This window comes from Lolium rigidum, chromosome 6 (genome assembly GCF_022539505.1).
Source record: "Lolium rigidum isolate FL_2022 chromosome 6, APGP_CSIRO_Lrig_0.1, whole genome shotgun sequence".
Lineage (NCBI taxonomy): Eukaryota > Viridiplantae > Streptophyta > Magnoliopsida > Poales > Poaceae > Lolium > Lolium rigidum.
This window is the reverse complement of record NC_061513.1, coordinates 43,776,800-43,791,505: the sequence shown is the minus strand read 5'-3', so window position 1 is coordinate 43,791,505 and position 14,706 is coordinate 43,776,800. Positions and strand designations below refer to the sequence as shown.

The 14,706-nt window shown below is 41.7% G+C and overlaps 1 long non-coding RNA gene across 4 annotated transcripts; it reads left to right on the top strand.

Annotated features, from left to right (window-relative positions):
• Positions 1-981: 981 nt before the first annotated feature.
• Positions 982-5,630, top strand: LOC124665053. Of its 4 annotated transcripts, none has more exons than XR_006990459.1 (9): positions 982-1,212; positions 1,475-1,551; positions 1,695-1,777; positions 2,357-2,424; positions 2,498-2,588; positions 2,736-2,826; positions 3,113-3,190; positions 3,984-4,133; positions 5,373-5,630. It is a non-coding gene; the product is annotated as an uncharacterized LOC124665053 (long non-coding RNA). The 4 variants fall into 4 exon arrangements; XR_006990461.1 differs by lacking the exon at positions 5,373-5,630 and adding an exon at positions 4,975-5,358; XR_006990460.1 differs by lacking the exon at positions 5,373-5,630 and having other exon boundaries at positions 2,736-2,818; positions 3,984-5,358.
• Positions 5,631-14,706: the final 9,076 nt, after the last annotated feature.

Sequence of the window (14,706 nt, the reverse complement as noted above, 5' to 3'; positions counted from 1 at the left end):
AAACCATCTCCCATTTATTCTTTGAATGTGTTGCAGCAAAATATGTATGGAGCACAGTTGTTGTGGCTGTTGGTGCAAATGACAGACCTGGGAACTTCACACAATTCTTCAATTGGTTCCCACGTTTTGTTCCTGCCAGTAGGAATGTTCAGATTGCTGGTCTTGCAGCGATTTCGTTGAGCAATGCGGAAAGCTAGCGTAACGAGCTTGTTTTGACATGAAATTGATTAAGTCTCCTAATGAGCTAATCGGCACTATGCATTGTGTTTATGAACTATTGGGCGGGACTTCACAATGATGTTGATGAGAGGAATATCAAGGCTCGGAGCCGATAACTCTGCTACGCATGGCGACTGTGGCCGCCACTTCATCCTCAGCTGCTGGAGGGAGATCTGGGCGAGGAGGAACGCTTACTATCACTGATGCTGCGGCTGCCGACATCACAGGAGATGAGGAAGAAGATATGGAGACTGATGCTGCATGAATCGCTTCTCCGATGTTTGCTCAAGATGATGAAAGGATGAAAAGCTTTTGGTGACTTTGGATGCTGTTGGAAGATTCCTGTGCTTTTGCTAGGTTTTTATGCTGCTTTTTTAGTCCTCTTTTTGCTGTCCCTGGTCTGTAATATAAACTCCCTCTAAACGCTAGCATTAGGCGGCGCTCCCCTCCCCCCCTTCCTGACGTGATACTACTGTGTTTTTTCGTTATCCTATGGTAATGAAAATCAATTCCCCTGAGGGGTGGATCGCTTGGAAAAAAAATTGTGTTATAGACTCATTTTGCATTGGGGTGTGTGATGTTATGGTAACATAGCTAGTTACCACCTCACTCTCTTTCTTCATTTATTGGCATGCCATGTCACCAAAATGCCTTGAGATGTGTGATGTTACTAGCTATGTTACTCCCACTATGAGCAGTCTTAGCAGTTAGCACAGAACGCACGCATCCAGCTCCGCTCTCCCAATCATATCCTCTTCCCCTGATGCGCCGCCGCGCTCTCTCTTCGACGGCATCACATCCTCAAACTCGTCAGGCCACCATCTTCATCCCCATGCCCCGTCCGTCGCAGCAGCCCACCAAAAGCAGGTGGGGCGATTTGTTGGCGGTGGCATCCACCGTGGCGACAGCATCGACCTCCACGGCGGCCGTAACTAGGGACGATGGCGGCGAAATTTGACGGCGGAGACCTGCACCACGACCCCTCCAGCAATGGTAACTGTAACCTCCTGCTCATCTCTCTCCTCTGATGTGTCCTAGGGTTTAGGGGCGTCGGCACCTCCCGCTGCTGCTCGTTCCCTATTGCTCCCCCGATAGATTAAGTTGAATGATTGGTGCTGCTGCAGTTCAATTGATGGATTTTGGACATTGATTAATGCCCTACCTTTCTTATGGCTTTCAGTTTAAGCACCAACATGTTGGGTTCACATATAGTCTGTTAAACTGAACCACATCTCTCTCATGTGTCCTTCCCCAGATCGTTGATTTGTCATGTCGAGAGAGTGTTTGATGAATTTTAAAAATCTAAGCAGGCTGTATGTGAAGTGAACCAAGGTATATCTTTTTGATGTAGTCAAAGATAATCCGTCACTCATGTTGTTTCTGCATATTTTATTTTCTTGATCTAGATAACCTTTTTCAATCTTCTGATTTGGCAGTTTCATGTAGACATGAAATTGTTTCATTCTTTTCTGCAGTTTAGGTACACTCCTTGAAATGAGTTAAGTGAAGAAAGTTGTATGTAGCGGTGTGTGATCCATCCAAATAAATATATTTGAAGGTGTGTATGATGTCTGGACTCATCCTACATTCCTTGACTTAGCTATGCTTTTATCTACTAAGCATGTATAGCTTACAAAATTTAAATTAAACTAAATTAAAAACTGCTACATCATTGCTCTGGCGTAAGATGTCCAATGAATTAACCATTTCTAGAGATTCAGTTGAAAACTTGCAAATCCCTATCAAAATTTACACTTAGGTCAGTGGTAGCGCACCTCCAATATTGCTTCTTATGCTGATTCCGCACACACATATTTGGAGTGAAAAGGTAATGATTAGAATTGTGCTAGAGGTCGAATTATTTTGTATATTTTGAATTGTTCTACACAGGAAAGGTTTTCTCGTTTATCTATAATGCAATCACCCCCACACTCTCTACTTTCATGAAACTTTGTAGTTTGTAGATTAAGACTGGGAGTATGGTTTGTGGTTACTGTCATGTCCTGTGAAATTGCCTGTTGTGTGACAAGTATAGTGGATGTAAGACTGCTCACAGTTTACTATTTTAATTGTTTGAGAAAGTAATGCCCCCTCTGGCTTGAATTAATTGACACCGGGCAAATGCAGATTAATGTAGAGAGGAGGCTCTGGGCAAATGCAGTGCAAAGACGCTGATAACCAGCATTTTGCCTTGGTCTATGAGAGGTTAGTCATCTCCTTTATTCTCATCTAAATTTGAACTGCATATCCTTATCCTAATGATTTGTTCTTATTACAGCTGTGTACCGCTGCATGACTTTGATTATTTATATAGTAATCTCATGGGAACAAGCATCAGCTTTGTTGCCTCGTAACTGAATGTCCTGAAGGTTATGTTACAGATGATTTTATATAGAAGCAAAGCGTTTTCTACTTAAAGTTGAACAAATGTTTGATTGAGGATTTATTGTTAACCTCTTATTCATAATTGTTACAAACATCATATCCGCACCATTGACATGCCCTTTTTCTTTCAGTTTCAGTGATCCCGGTCCACATGGAGCATGTAGGTACTCTGACAATATGTTACATGATATGGTCAAGAGAGATTGGAGAAAAGGTGCACAGGTGATGATTTATATGCTTATCTCCCTAGAAAGTGCAAGCCTCGGTTCTTTTAACAAATTCAAGTTATTTAGTCCCATTGGGTTACCGAAAACCTCATAAAAATGAGGATAATTCGAAACTCCTTTATTTTATCATATCGTTGCCAAATGTTGCATCACTTTATCTTTTCTTCACACTTTTGAGATTTGTTTACAATTTTCATAAGCATCTATTGACTAATTTTAAAAAATTCCATGTTTTCCTATAGCCCAACATCCCCACTTCCTAATGTGTTTTCCTCGCTCAGTGTCTCGCAGTGAACCAGCAGCATGCTGTTTTATTCTTTCTGGCACTTTACCACGGAAAGTTCAAATGCTACTGTAAGGTAAAGATCCAAACTATGAAGACAAGTATAGCAAAATAACATGCTGCGCCTTTTTCCTTGAGAATTAGACTGCAGAACCTTTTCTTGATGTAAATATGGTGTCGTAAATAGTGTATCTTCCGTTGTTTTCTAACTGCCTTTTCTTGGTGTAATATATTTGGTGGTGCTGGTTGTCAGACCTTTAAGTAGAGAAACTAGGTAGAAACTTATTTAAGAATTTATGAGAAGTTGCCTCCAGCTGGTGACATTGTTAAGAGTGAAAGTTGTTCAGGTTACGCTTTTTACAACCTATCCACATAACGATCAGCCAAACAATTTATCTTTTAGAGACGTATGAACATTACACTCTAATTTCAGGAACTAAAGTTGTTTAGATGATATGTAGTGCAACATATTCTTATGAACTCAGTTTCTATTTTTTTTGGCTTTGATGATGTATCTTGCTATCAGTTTGCCTTATCATGTATACAGAATATTTGAAACTGATACTTACCTTTCTAAAACAAGCACACTATCAAATAAGGTTCCCCTTTTCTTAAAAAAGGCCCATTAGTTCCAGGTGTTATTGTTCTATTTCTATCTCTTCTAACTGTTTTTCTAGGATACTTCTTAGTGTGTTCCCTGATAATGAATTCTTGAATCTGGTTGTTTCCTCCCTGTGATGTTTTAGATAATTTTCATTGGTGTTTGGATGTGTATCATGGTGTTTTGTATATTCTCACCAGTTAAAATTTGTTTGGTCGTGTTAAAGGTTGTACCATCTATTTATCAGTTTTCCATTGTGTTGTTGAAGAATATCGATGGATGAGATGGCGGTGGTTACATTGACAAGTCAGCGAGCATCACTGCCAAACACCTTATGCCACACTGCCCCGACTCTCCGCTCCATAGGTGATATGCCAGGCAAGGACGCCCTCCTTTTCTCGATTTGATGCTTGTTCAGGTGAATATAGCTTTCTCTTTATTGATTTGATGCCTAGGTTTGCTTAGTGACGTCAATGCTGTGTAAAAATTTGGAGAAGGATCACGAGCTTTGAATTTTTTGGTTAGTGTTTGCAAAGCTCACCTCGAGATAGCTGACCCACATCGGGATCTGGCATTTCTTATACATGTTCTGTGCATCACCTAATTGGCCTTCAATGCGGTAGAGAGAACACACTGATTTCAATTCATGTTTCTGCCGCTTGAGTGAGAACTATCTGATTCAGTTCATTTTCGCACGCTCTCAGTTGTTGTCGTACTTCAGAGTTGATATTTCGGACAACCAAGTGGAAACTGTCAACTTTTACATTCTTCGTTGGACATGTTTTTGCTTAGTTGTTTCTAGAGCTGTCATATTTCTTTTGCCACACCAGCAACTGGATATAAACACTACTTTGTGGTTGCTACCCTTGTGATTCCCCCCTCAATAAATTTCAGCATTTTGGTTAGCTATCTTGAAAGTACCTTTTGTCGTTTCAGTGCAGCATGAGCATAGTGTGAGATGAAGTTTTTTGTTTGCTCGTCGGCATACAACTGATTTGTTATCATATGAACCCATGAGTCATATGAACCTGGTTCTTTTCAGGCATAGCTTTCCTTCATTTATCAAAGCATTTCAAATACTAAACCTGATCTTATTTATTATTTGTTGCAGTGTTCATTGTTTGAGTAGCCTACCAGTTTTGCATAAGTTTGCTTTGTCCTGACAAATAGTTGTTTCACAATACCTTAGAACTGAATTTCCTTCATAGCTTCGGTTAACTTATCTCTGGTTGTTGCCTGCGTTTCTTGTTTTCTGATAGATATGCAGATGCTTTAGTGCTAGCCTGCTGCATTTAGGTTCAGAGGATCTGCTCTTTTTGGGACTTCCAATCTGCTTGCTAGGCTGCAAGCCTGTTTATTCTACTCAGATAATGATTATTCAATTGATTCCAGGACGCACAGATTTTTAGCAAAGTGCATCTTATGTTCACCCTTTGTTTCATCTTCACAAGACAGTGGGAGTGTTTTTATTTTAGTTCTTAAAAATTTTCGTTGCTCTACCTTGGAACCTGAGAACAAATATGACTTGTGTATGCAGAGTGCCACCATCATGTATTATAGTTTTTTATTTATTTCCTTTTTACTTATGAAATATTTTGATGTATCTTTCATTATGAACTTCGCCTTGTTGCTTTGCTAATATTATCCTGTCAACCAGATAGCTCTCCAGGTATCAAGCTCTGCTTAGGATTTATGGCTGCGGCAGTATGAGGTTGTATTACAAGTAGCCGACATGCACAAGGAATGCATTGGTAGAAATGAAGCTGACAGTTTCAGCCTTCTTCAGGAGATTAGTACTGATTTTGCCTTTTAAGAAGCTATGAATCCAGATTTACGAATAGTTTTGCTGTTTTTACATATGAGAGAGTTGTTTTACATGTTTATTGTTCTGCCAAAGTTCAAAACTATTTGATAGTATTTGTCAGAGTAGGCTGCAAACAAGCTGCCTGAGAAGGTTCGCTGCCCCATCTCTAATTGTTGGTAACGTTCATGCCAAAAAAAAAAGCGCACAAGCAGTTAAGTGTGCGTCCAAACTGGACTGCAGAAGACCAGCGAGGAGGCGCCCCAAGGGGCGCCCCAACCACTAGTGCCTATATAGTGCGTGTACACGCGCAGGCGCAGGACACTTACGGATCAATAATTTGGTGTGCAGCTGCTAGAGGTGGCCGTTCATGGTATCTCAAAGCCGTAGGTTCAGATGAGCAGATCATGTTCCAGCGCCAGCTGCATTCGTCCCTCTACCGTACCGTTTGCATTCCAGCGTACGTCTCCATGGAGCGGCGGTACGCGCGCTCTTCAACTCCATGCATGGCCATTTACACAAAAATAATTTTTTGCTGCAACTACAGCACAGACTGACTTTTCGGCCAAACTATTTCACCCATCTAACCCTTTTGTGTGGCGTCCGTGCGGCGCCACTCTCCCAGCCAACGTGGCGTCCTCAGCGCTGAGGTGTGCACCTTTCTGACGTGGCGACATGTGTGGCCCCGCTCCTATCGGCGTCACACATCTACATATAATTGCCCAGAACCTACTGTAAGACGATTCTCCTAGGACTTAGCCGTTTTGGCGCCAATACGGCTAAGGACTAAGCGTCCGGAGCCCCTGGATGTTTTCGACATATAAGTTGCATTGTGTGGCGCTCGTGTCGTTGGCGCCACACTGTGAAGTGTGGCGCCTATGATGGCGCCACACACTGACTTTTGCTAATCCATGAAAATTTCTACCTTATTTGAACAGTTTTCAATACAACAATAGCAATTTCAATAGCAATTTCATACACACATCATACACATAGCACACACCATAGGTCACATCGTAGCACATAGATTCAAACAACACGTAGCAACAATAGACATGCATGGTTCGAAATGACATATAGTTCACAACACGTAGCAATGACATAGAGTTTAGAACACGTAGCAATGAAGATAGAGTTCACAACACAAATCCATCTATCCTTGACGTGCCGTTCTCACGGGCTGCTTCCGAACGCCCATCCTTTTCGTCCGCTGCCGTGGCTCTTGTTACTGCTGCTCCTCCTTCTCTGAAGATAACGGCTCATCGTTCCTCATCCTCCTCAAAGATGATCTCCGCGGTGGCGCCTCATCCTCCTCAATCACAACCTTCTTTCCTCGATTGACATAATCGTCCGGAGTGTATCAGTTTGGAGCCTTGCCCCTTGGCTTCAACTGGTAAGCAGATCGTGTGGCTTGCTTCTTGCCTCGACTAAGGCTTTGACTCAGAATGGTGTCGTCAGGAATCTTCACAAACATGAACACATGAGATTAGAAAAGTTGAAATTAGTAAGCACATGTTTGACAGCAACAAAATAGTCCATACCTCCGTCTCTTCAGAAGAGGATGTAGCAATTTCGCCGTCGCGACAACCTAGCAAGTTGGCTAACCGCCGCATCTTTCGTGCAGTGTTCTGCGAAAGGTGCGCCGGCGGGATCTCTCTCCTTTGGATCTTCTGGCGCCGGAGGAGCCATGCCAATAAGGTCCTCCATCTGTCCGCGCCACCCATCAGAAGTTGTGTTCATACACAGTGGCTCGCCCTGAATAGGAAGTCCAAGGATCATGGAAACATCCTGAAGAGTAGGGGTCATCTCGCCGGCCCTCAAGTGGAAGGTGTGCGTCTCCGGCCTCCACTGGTCGACAAGGGCGGTGAGTGCCGCGGCGTTCATGTTTGGCCCCCCACGGCTTACAAGCGATATGAATGGGAGAAGACCGGTAGGCTGGATGAACTCCGTGTACCTCTCGTCATACGCAATATCTACTATGCCATGGTAACGAATCTTCAAGGGGTGAAGAACCCTTCTCCTCTCCGTCATATAAAAAGCCCGGTGTTTCCTGTCATACTCTTGATCTATGAGATACACCATCCTGCATGTTTACATAAAACACCATATTATGAGCCATTCCTAACAAATATGAGCAACACATACATGAGAATATATCCAAATAAGCCATCACACATACATCACATACATACATATACATATATATCTAGGGATAAAACACCATATTATGAGCCATTCCTAACAAATATGAGTTATTCCATCACAAATACTAGGCATATGTAACACATTTGAATGCATTTTCTAGGCAAATATTAGACATTTCAACACATACATACATAGGGTTTCAACACATACATGTAAAATTTCATATCTAAGTTTCAACAAATCTATAGTTCAAACACATGCATACATGAGGCTATGAATTTCAACACATACACTACAATATAGAGTCCACCAAAAAAATTCCATGTCTAGGGTTCGTGTCCAAATCTAGCAAGATCTATGAAATTAGTGGATGAATGGAAAGGATTCGAAGGGGATTACCTTGAGGAATGGACGGGAAAGTGTCGTCGTGGTGAACAGACAGATGTCATAGGATGGCTTAAGTTGGGACCGAATGTGCTATAGAGGATTCGGGGGAGGGTTTTGGTAACAAGGGAAAGGATTTAGGAAAGAATTCTGGTATGTATTCCTTAACTTAGCCCTTGGCCAGAGGTAGAAGATGTACAGAATACAAGGTGAGCACCTCTATCCTGCTCTACTTCTCTCTATTGCCTAATGATCCGTCCCACGCAGGGGTGTGCTCCCTCTCCTTATATAGGGGAGAGGGTGGCTTACAAGGGAAGAAACCCTAATGGCATCTTTGATGAGATAAGCTACTTTATAAAGCTACTTTGGCCCAGCTGGCACTGGTTATGACTTTAAACGGGGAGTGGTGACCTCCGCCGGTATCTTTAACGTCATCATCTTGCTTTGGCGTCAGGGCTTCGTTTAAAGCTGATGTGCTTCGCTCATCCTTGTCCTTTAGTTCTTGATGGAATCTTTGACCAAATTGCCGACAGGCTACAGTTGAGCCTATGTCGGTTCTCCGGTATCCTATGCCGGTTTTCCGGTATCTTATGCCGGTTTTCCGGTATCTTTATCCGGCTTCTTACCCTTTGTATCTCAATTTCTCCTCTTTGACATATCTCCGGCTTAGATATCACCGGTTGCCTTTACACCGGTATACCCCTCCTGGTATACCGGATTGTTTCATCCAACACTATTAAACTAAGCCTTCATAATCCGGTTTATTCTTGAACCCGGTTAAGTTTAAGCTGGTATCACCTTTTCTGGTATCTTTATCCGGTATCTTTACCTTTGAGCTCCGGCATCTTTTGCCTCTGTACCTCAATCTCTTATGTTTCTCGTACTCCGGTATACCCCTCCTGGTATACCGGTTTGTTTCAACTTAGCACAAATCTCACTCAACTTTGAGCATCCGATTTAATATTTAAACCGGTATACAAACTGTTTATCATGGCATGTTTGCCATAGTCTTGGCCTACCGGGGGCCATCCCCCCGATAGGAAGAGATTGGCCGGGCAGATCTGATGATTTGGTGGTGGATTTGTTGGGGGGGGGGGGGGGAACCGCTGGCCACCTTCTTGTTGAACCGAAACAGAGAGGAGAAGAATAAGAGTGTCGGGCTGGGGCGGCCGCGGGCGCCACACATAAGTGGATGTGTGGCGCCCTTCCGAGCGGCGCCACAGTTTCACAATGTGGCGCCGATGGGAGCGGCGCCACACATGTCGCCACGTCAGATCGGTACACACCTCAGCGCCGCGGACGCCACGTCGGATGGGAGAGTGGCGCCGCTGGCACGGGCGCCACATAGTGAGGTGTGACGCCGACGTGAGGGGCGCCACACAAAAGGGTTAGATGAGTGAAATAGTTTGGTCGGAGGGTTAGTCTGTGCTATAGTTCCAGAAAAGGGTTATTTTTGTGTAAATCGCCTCTATGCATCGTGTATTCGTGTTGGACTTTTGCTGCTCTCTTTTTTAGCAGATGCTACTATTGAGGTTATATCTGCATTTTTCTCAGGTCTCTGAAATTAATTGCTACTGGGCTCCCATCCTTTTCTTTAGAGTAAAGGCTGGGCTGCCATGTGTTTGTTTTGATAAAGGCTTATATTTGACATGGCTAGGCCCGCCAGAATCAAAGGCCTGCAGCACATTTCCTCGCCCGACCTAGCGGGCCATGGAGTAAAGGTTCCTCAGTAACGGTAAACAAGTTTGAGTGGCCTGTTAGGCCCATGATGTGTAGGCAACAACATTTCACGCATGGTCCAGCTCGAGAACTGAATGCCCTCAGTAAAAAAACACTCGAGAGCTGAAACCACTACTTCTGAAGGGAAAAAAAGACATAACTGAAACCAGTGAGGAGCGGCTCGGGTTGAGGACTACTTATAGAAGCTCCATCTGAAAACAAATTACGAGCAGATGGTAATACCTGTATGTAAATAAGCATATAATTTTTTTTAGAAACTACAAGATTTTACAAGTAGTTGGAAAGAAAAATTGCTATCTCTAGATAAAAGATTAGTCCTCATAAATTCGATACTTACAGACATGGTACTATATATGCTTGCTTTCTTCCAATTTCCTAAACAAGTACTGCATAGATTAAACTATTTCCGATCTAGATTTTTTTGGCAAGGAGATAGTCAATGAAAAAATACAGGTTAACTAAATGAAGTGTGATTTGCCATCCAAAACATCAAGTTGGACTCTCGAGGTTAAAAACAGAGTCTTGCTTGAAAAATGGCTGACTAGGTTATTAACTAAGGATGGTGTATGCCAAAACTTGTTGCGGAGAAAGTATGTTGGCTCAAAGGCGATTTCTGGAGTAATATGGAAACCTGGAGATTCTCATTTTTGGACTGAAATTATGGCAACTAAGAAATATTTTTTTCAGTATGGTTCTTTCTCCATTAGGGATGGATCGAAAATAAAGTTCTTGGAGGATAAATGGTCGGGAGCAACCACCCTTCAAGAACAATATTCAACTTTGTATAATATTTTGCGACATAAAGGTGATACCTTAGCTATGGTGATGGAAACATCTCCACCGACTATGATGTTTGGGCATGATCTTATTGGATCCCGGTTGGCATCTTGGAATGAACAACTACAAGGTTTAGCTTCAGTCCAGCTGACACACGGGTCCAATGAATTCCGATGGGGCCTTACCAAAAATGGTATAAAAATGGTATATTTTCGGTAGGGTCCTGTTGCCTGCCAAAACCCACCGGCGAGCACCGACGAGCAACACGGAGAGCCGGGAGGCTCCCAGGACTGCTGGAGGGCCCTGGTCCCTCGGGCGACGGCCCGCAATGCTCTGGCACACGTCCCAACTAATGCAAGGGCGTGCCACCAGACCTATACCTGGTCAGGAAGGTGATGGATTGCTTCAATTAGTTTCCTGCATGGCAAACACGTAAACATTAAATACGAGCCCCGATCGGCTCTTAGGTTATCCTGTGAATCGGCTCAAAGAGCCGATTGCCCCATGATTCACGTTGGATTTACAATGACATGGGGGTCCTGCTTTATCAATACAAAGTTAAACCAATCTACGACAGTCTAGGGTTTTCACCGCATAACCGGAACATCCTACGCGTATTTGAGCCTAGCAGATACGAAAGATGATGGAAAACCAGTCCTAAAAGAGGCCTAAAAACCAACATGAAGTCGATTCCCGGAACAATCCCTTCTAGGATCAGCAAATCATACCTTACGCACTACCGGATCGTTCAACCCGTTTGCAAGGCCTAACCATGCAGATATCAAACTAACCCTTGTAGAACAAGGAACGACTATAACAGATCGGATCTACTAAATAAAGATTAAGCAAGATGCTGCCCTTACACCCAAGATAGGTGCAAGGGCAGCTAGACATTGAGAGGCAGCGTAGCTAAACAAGCATATCATAAAACCATCGACGTCAGCCCCAAAACATCCACGATAAGGGTGTTGCTCGCCATCAAAAAGGCTTCAGTACGAGCAACACCAGCAACGAATAAACAGATACTGCCTAGATCGCAAGATGCGATCTAGGCAGCATGACGCTTACCCGGAAGAAACCCTCGAAACAAGGGGTGGCGATGCGCCTGGATTGGTTTGTTGTGAACGTGATCGTCCTCCTTTCTCAATAACCCTAGGTACATATTTATAGTCCGTAGACTTTCTAATTTGGGAATAAACCTAACCGTGTACGAGCTAAACTCTATCTCTTAATTCTAACGAAATCTACCATCATGTACAAATACAAGGGCAACTGGCCCAAACTCTCGTACAAGGCCGATTCAGAAATATTCTACGTGCACATCCTCTAAGCTCATCTCATCACGGCCCATCTCCGGACTTGGTTAAAATCTGGTGATAACAGGTCCATGTATAAAGCATTAATCGAACATGTTCGGCTGGTAGTTAATAGTAAATCCATTTATATGATGAAGATACCAGTGAAAACAAAGGTTTTTTGCATAGTATCTTCATCGTGATTTTATTGTTAGTAAAGATAACCTTATAAAACGTAACTGACATGGGTGTACAAAATGTGTTTTTTGTCATGACGAGGAGACAACTAACCACATTTTCTTTTAGTGTCAGTTCTCTAGGTCTATATGGTTAATCATTCAGAAATATTTTATCTTATACCTATCGTGGAGCATTGCAAACATCTTTGCAATTGGCTAAATGTGTTGGATTATAGATTTAAGTTACTTACCAGGGTGGGCCAATTGCCATGATAAGGTCGATTTGGCTATATAGGAATGAAAAGGTTTTTACGGACAAAAATTCTACTCTCATGTAGGTCATCTATCGGTGTATGGTTTTGCTTCATTCATGATCGTCGCTTTAGCGCACGAAGGACTGCAACCTATTTACGGAGATATCTACACGGTTAGAGGATATCACGAAGGAATTTATTACCCAATATGGGTGGCAGCATAATCTTAGGATTGTTGCTCCTTCTGCCTAGCTGGCTTTTGAGACTTTTGCGGACCCTTTATATTGTCTTTGGTTTATTTACGTGTAAATCTTTTGGACGGATTTGTGCATCTTAGCTACGCAAAGGCGGGCTATAATACTTAAACCATTCAAGTAATAAATCACCTTTTATCGGAAACAAGATTTTATCATGGAAAAAAGTTTAAAGACCTCAATAGTTTATTTTTCTAGACCTTATTTCATAATCCTTGGGGTCAAATCGTGTATCTCTAAAATTTACTATTTATTACTGCAATATATGTGACATTAATTATCACAAAAATGTCATACAGTTTCAAATCAAAACTTGAGCCATAATGTTAATATGAAAAGAGAAATTGGATGGATGAAGAGTAGTTAATCCAGCGTGCGCGAGGAACATTTGAGGAACGCATTGCCTTTCCGCAAAGCCACGTATAACATGTGGACCTGGAGATTTTTTTCTTTAGGATTCTCTTAATAACTCTCCTTTCTTGAAAAACTTGAAATGGAGGTCGAGCTACACGTAACATTTTACTTGCAAACACTCAGATTTTGTATTTGAAATTTTTAAAAGATCAGATTCGAAATTCTAGAAATAGCCAATAAAAGTATACTACAGTGGTGTAAAATTTAAATACAAATTACATCATATTCTACTATACAAAAATGACAAATTATGATAAGTTTTATAGTGAATAGTGCATATTTCAAGATTATTAAATTTGTCAGATTTTGTCAATTTCGTGTAGCCTAGAATACGAATGTGTTTGCATTCAGATTTTACATCATTGTAGAACACGTCATTACCTGCCTCTAGGATTTTGTTTCACAGTTTTTTGAAACTTTAAAATACGAATTTTGAGTCTTTGAAAATAAAGAGTTACATGTAGCTCGCCCTCCAAAACACCACACTCCTCCTTTCTTATGTAATTATTCTTAGAGAATCTCGCGCACCACGATTCAACCGGTCATGTCGCGTCTGAATCGGTCCACGTGGACAGAAAGATCTGGTGTCCATGCTCTAGTTGCGCCATTCAAATGAACCAACCCCTCCGGCACGACCCATTGAATGACCGAGTGTCCTGTCGTCGACCTCTGGGACCCATGTGTAAGTGGCACATCTACTAGATAATACTAGGTGATTCCCCGCGCGTTGCTGCGGAATATTTGGTGGAATAATTTTAAAGAAATGTGTCAACTCTTTTATGGTTTGCATTGTATAGTTGCATTGGCGGGTAAGTATAATATTTTTTGGTTGATCAAGGAATAAAATGGAATGATTCCCTCAAGTTACTGCATAAACACCAAATCTTGATCCGTAATGCTTGATAAAAGTGGTATCTTTCACAAACAAAAAATGCACCCACTAATTAGAAACGAAACTATAAGGGCTGAAAAAACTAATATTAACAAATTTTGCAAACGACATAGAGCCTACACATCGATGTTATTATACTTGTCTTATATAATTGGTTGCTCATGATAGAGTATACACATCAATGTTATTATACTTGTCTTATACAATGATGCAACACAATAAGTTGAAATTGATTAGGTCGCATGACATATAGCCGGATTTGACAGCCGGCAACTAAGTATTAGAAAGTAAGGAAAAGGTGTAATGTGTGAGCAACTAATTATATTATCTCTTGCAGCAGTCTTCCCACCTTAAGTTAATATCATTAGAAGGTTTATATCATATGAAGCGCTCCAAAATGCTTGATGAATCTCATAATTAATCTTCAATATTAATTCACCCTTCGTTCTTGTCGAACTTGACTTCAGGGATGGTTCTGCTCACATCCACTTTTTATGTTCTTGTCGAACTAAAAAATATACAAATAACCATAGTTTATCTTCTGGTAAAACAGATTACCTTCTAGTAGTATCTTTCAATAGGCGGAACAGCAAAAGGAGCATTCAACAGTATTGAAACCCATCTTTGGTATGGAGATGAAACAAACAATGAATAGAAGAGTACTCTGTAGTGGATTACCAACGAAAAATCGATTTCAACAAATACTTACTCACCCATTGTGATAATCTGGTTTACTTCTTTACTGCATCCAAAAATTGCTTACACTGTGCAATCCAAATATCAAACAGTGGGAAGACTAATGTGAACTCAGCATAACCTGATGTCCATAATTCTAAGAACGCTGAAATTTAGGTTG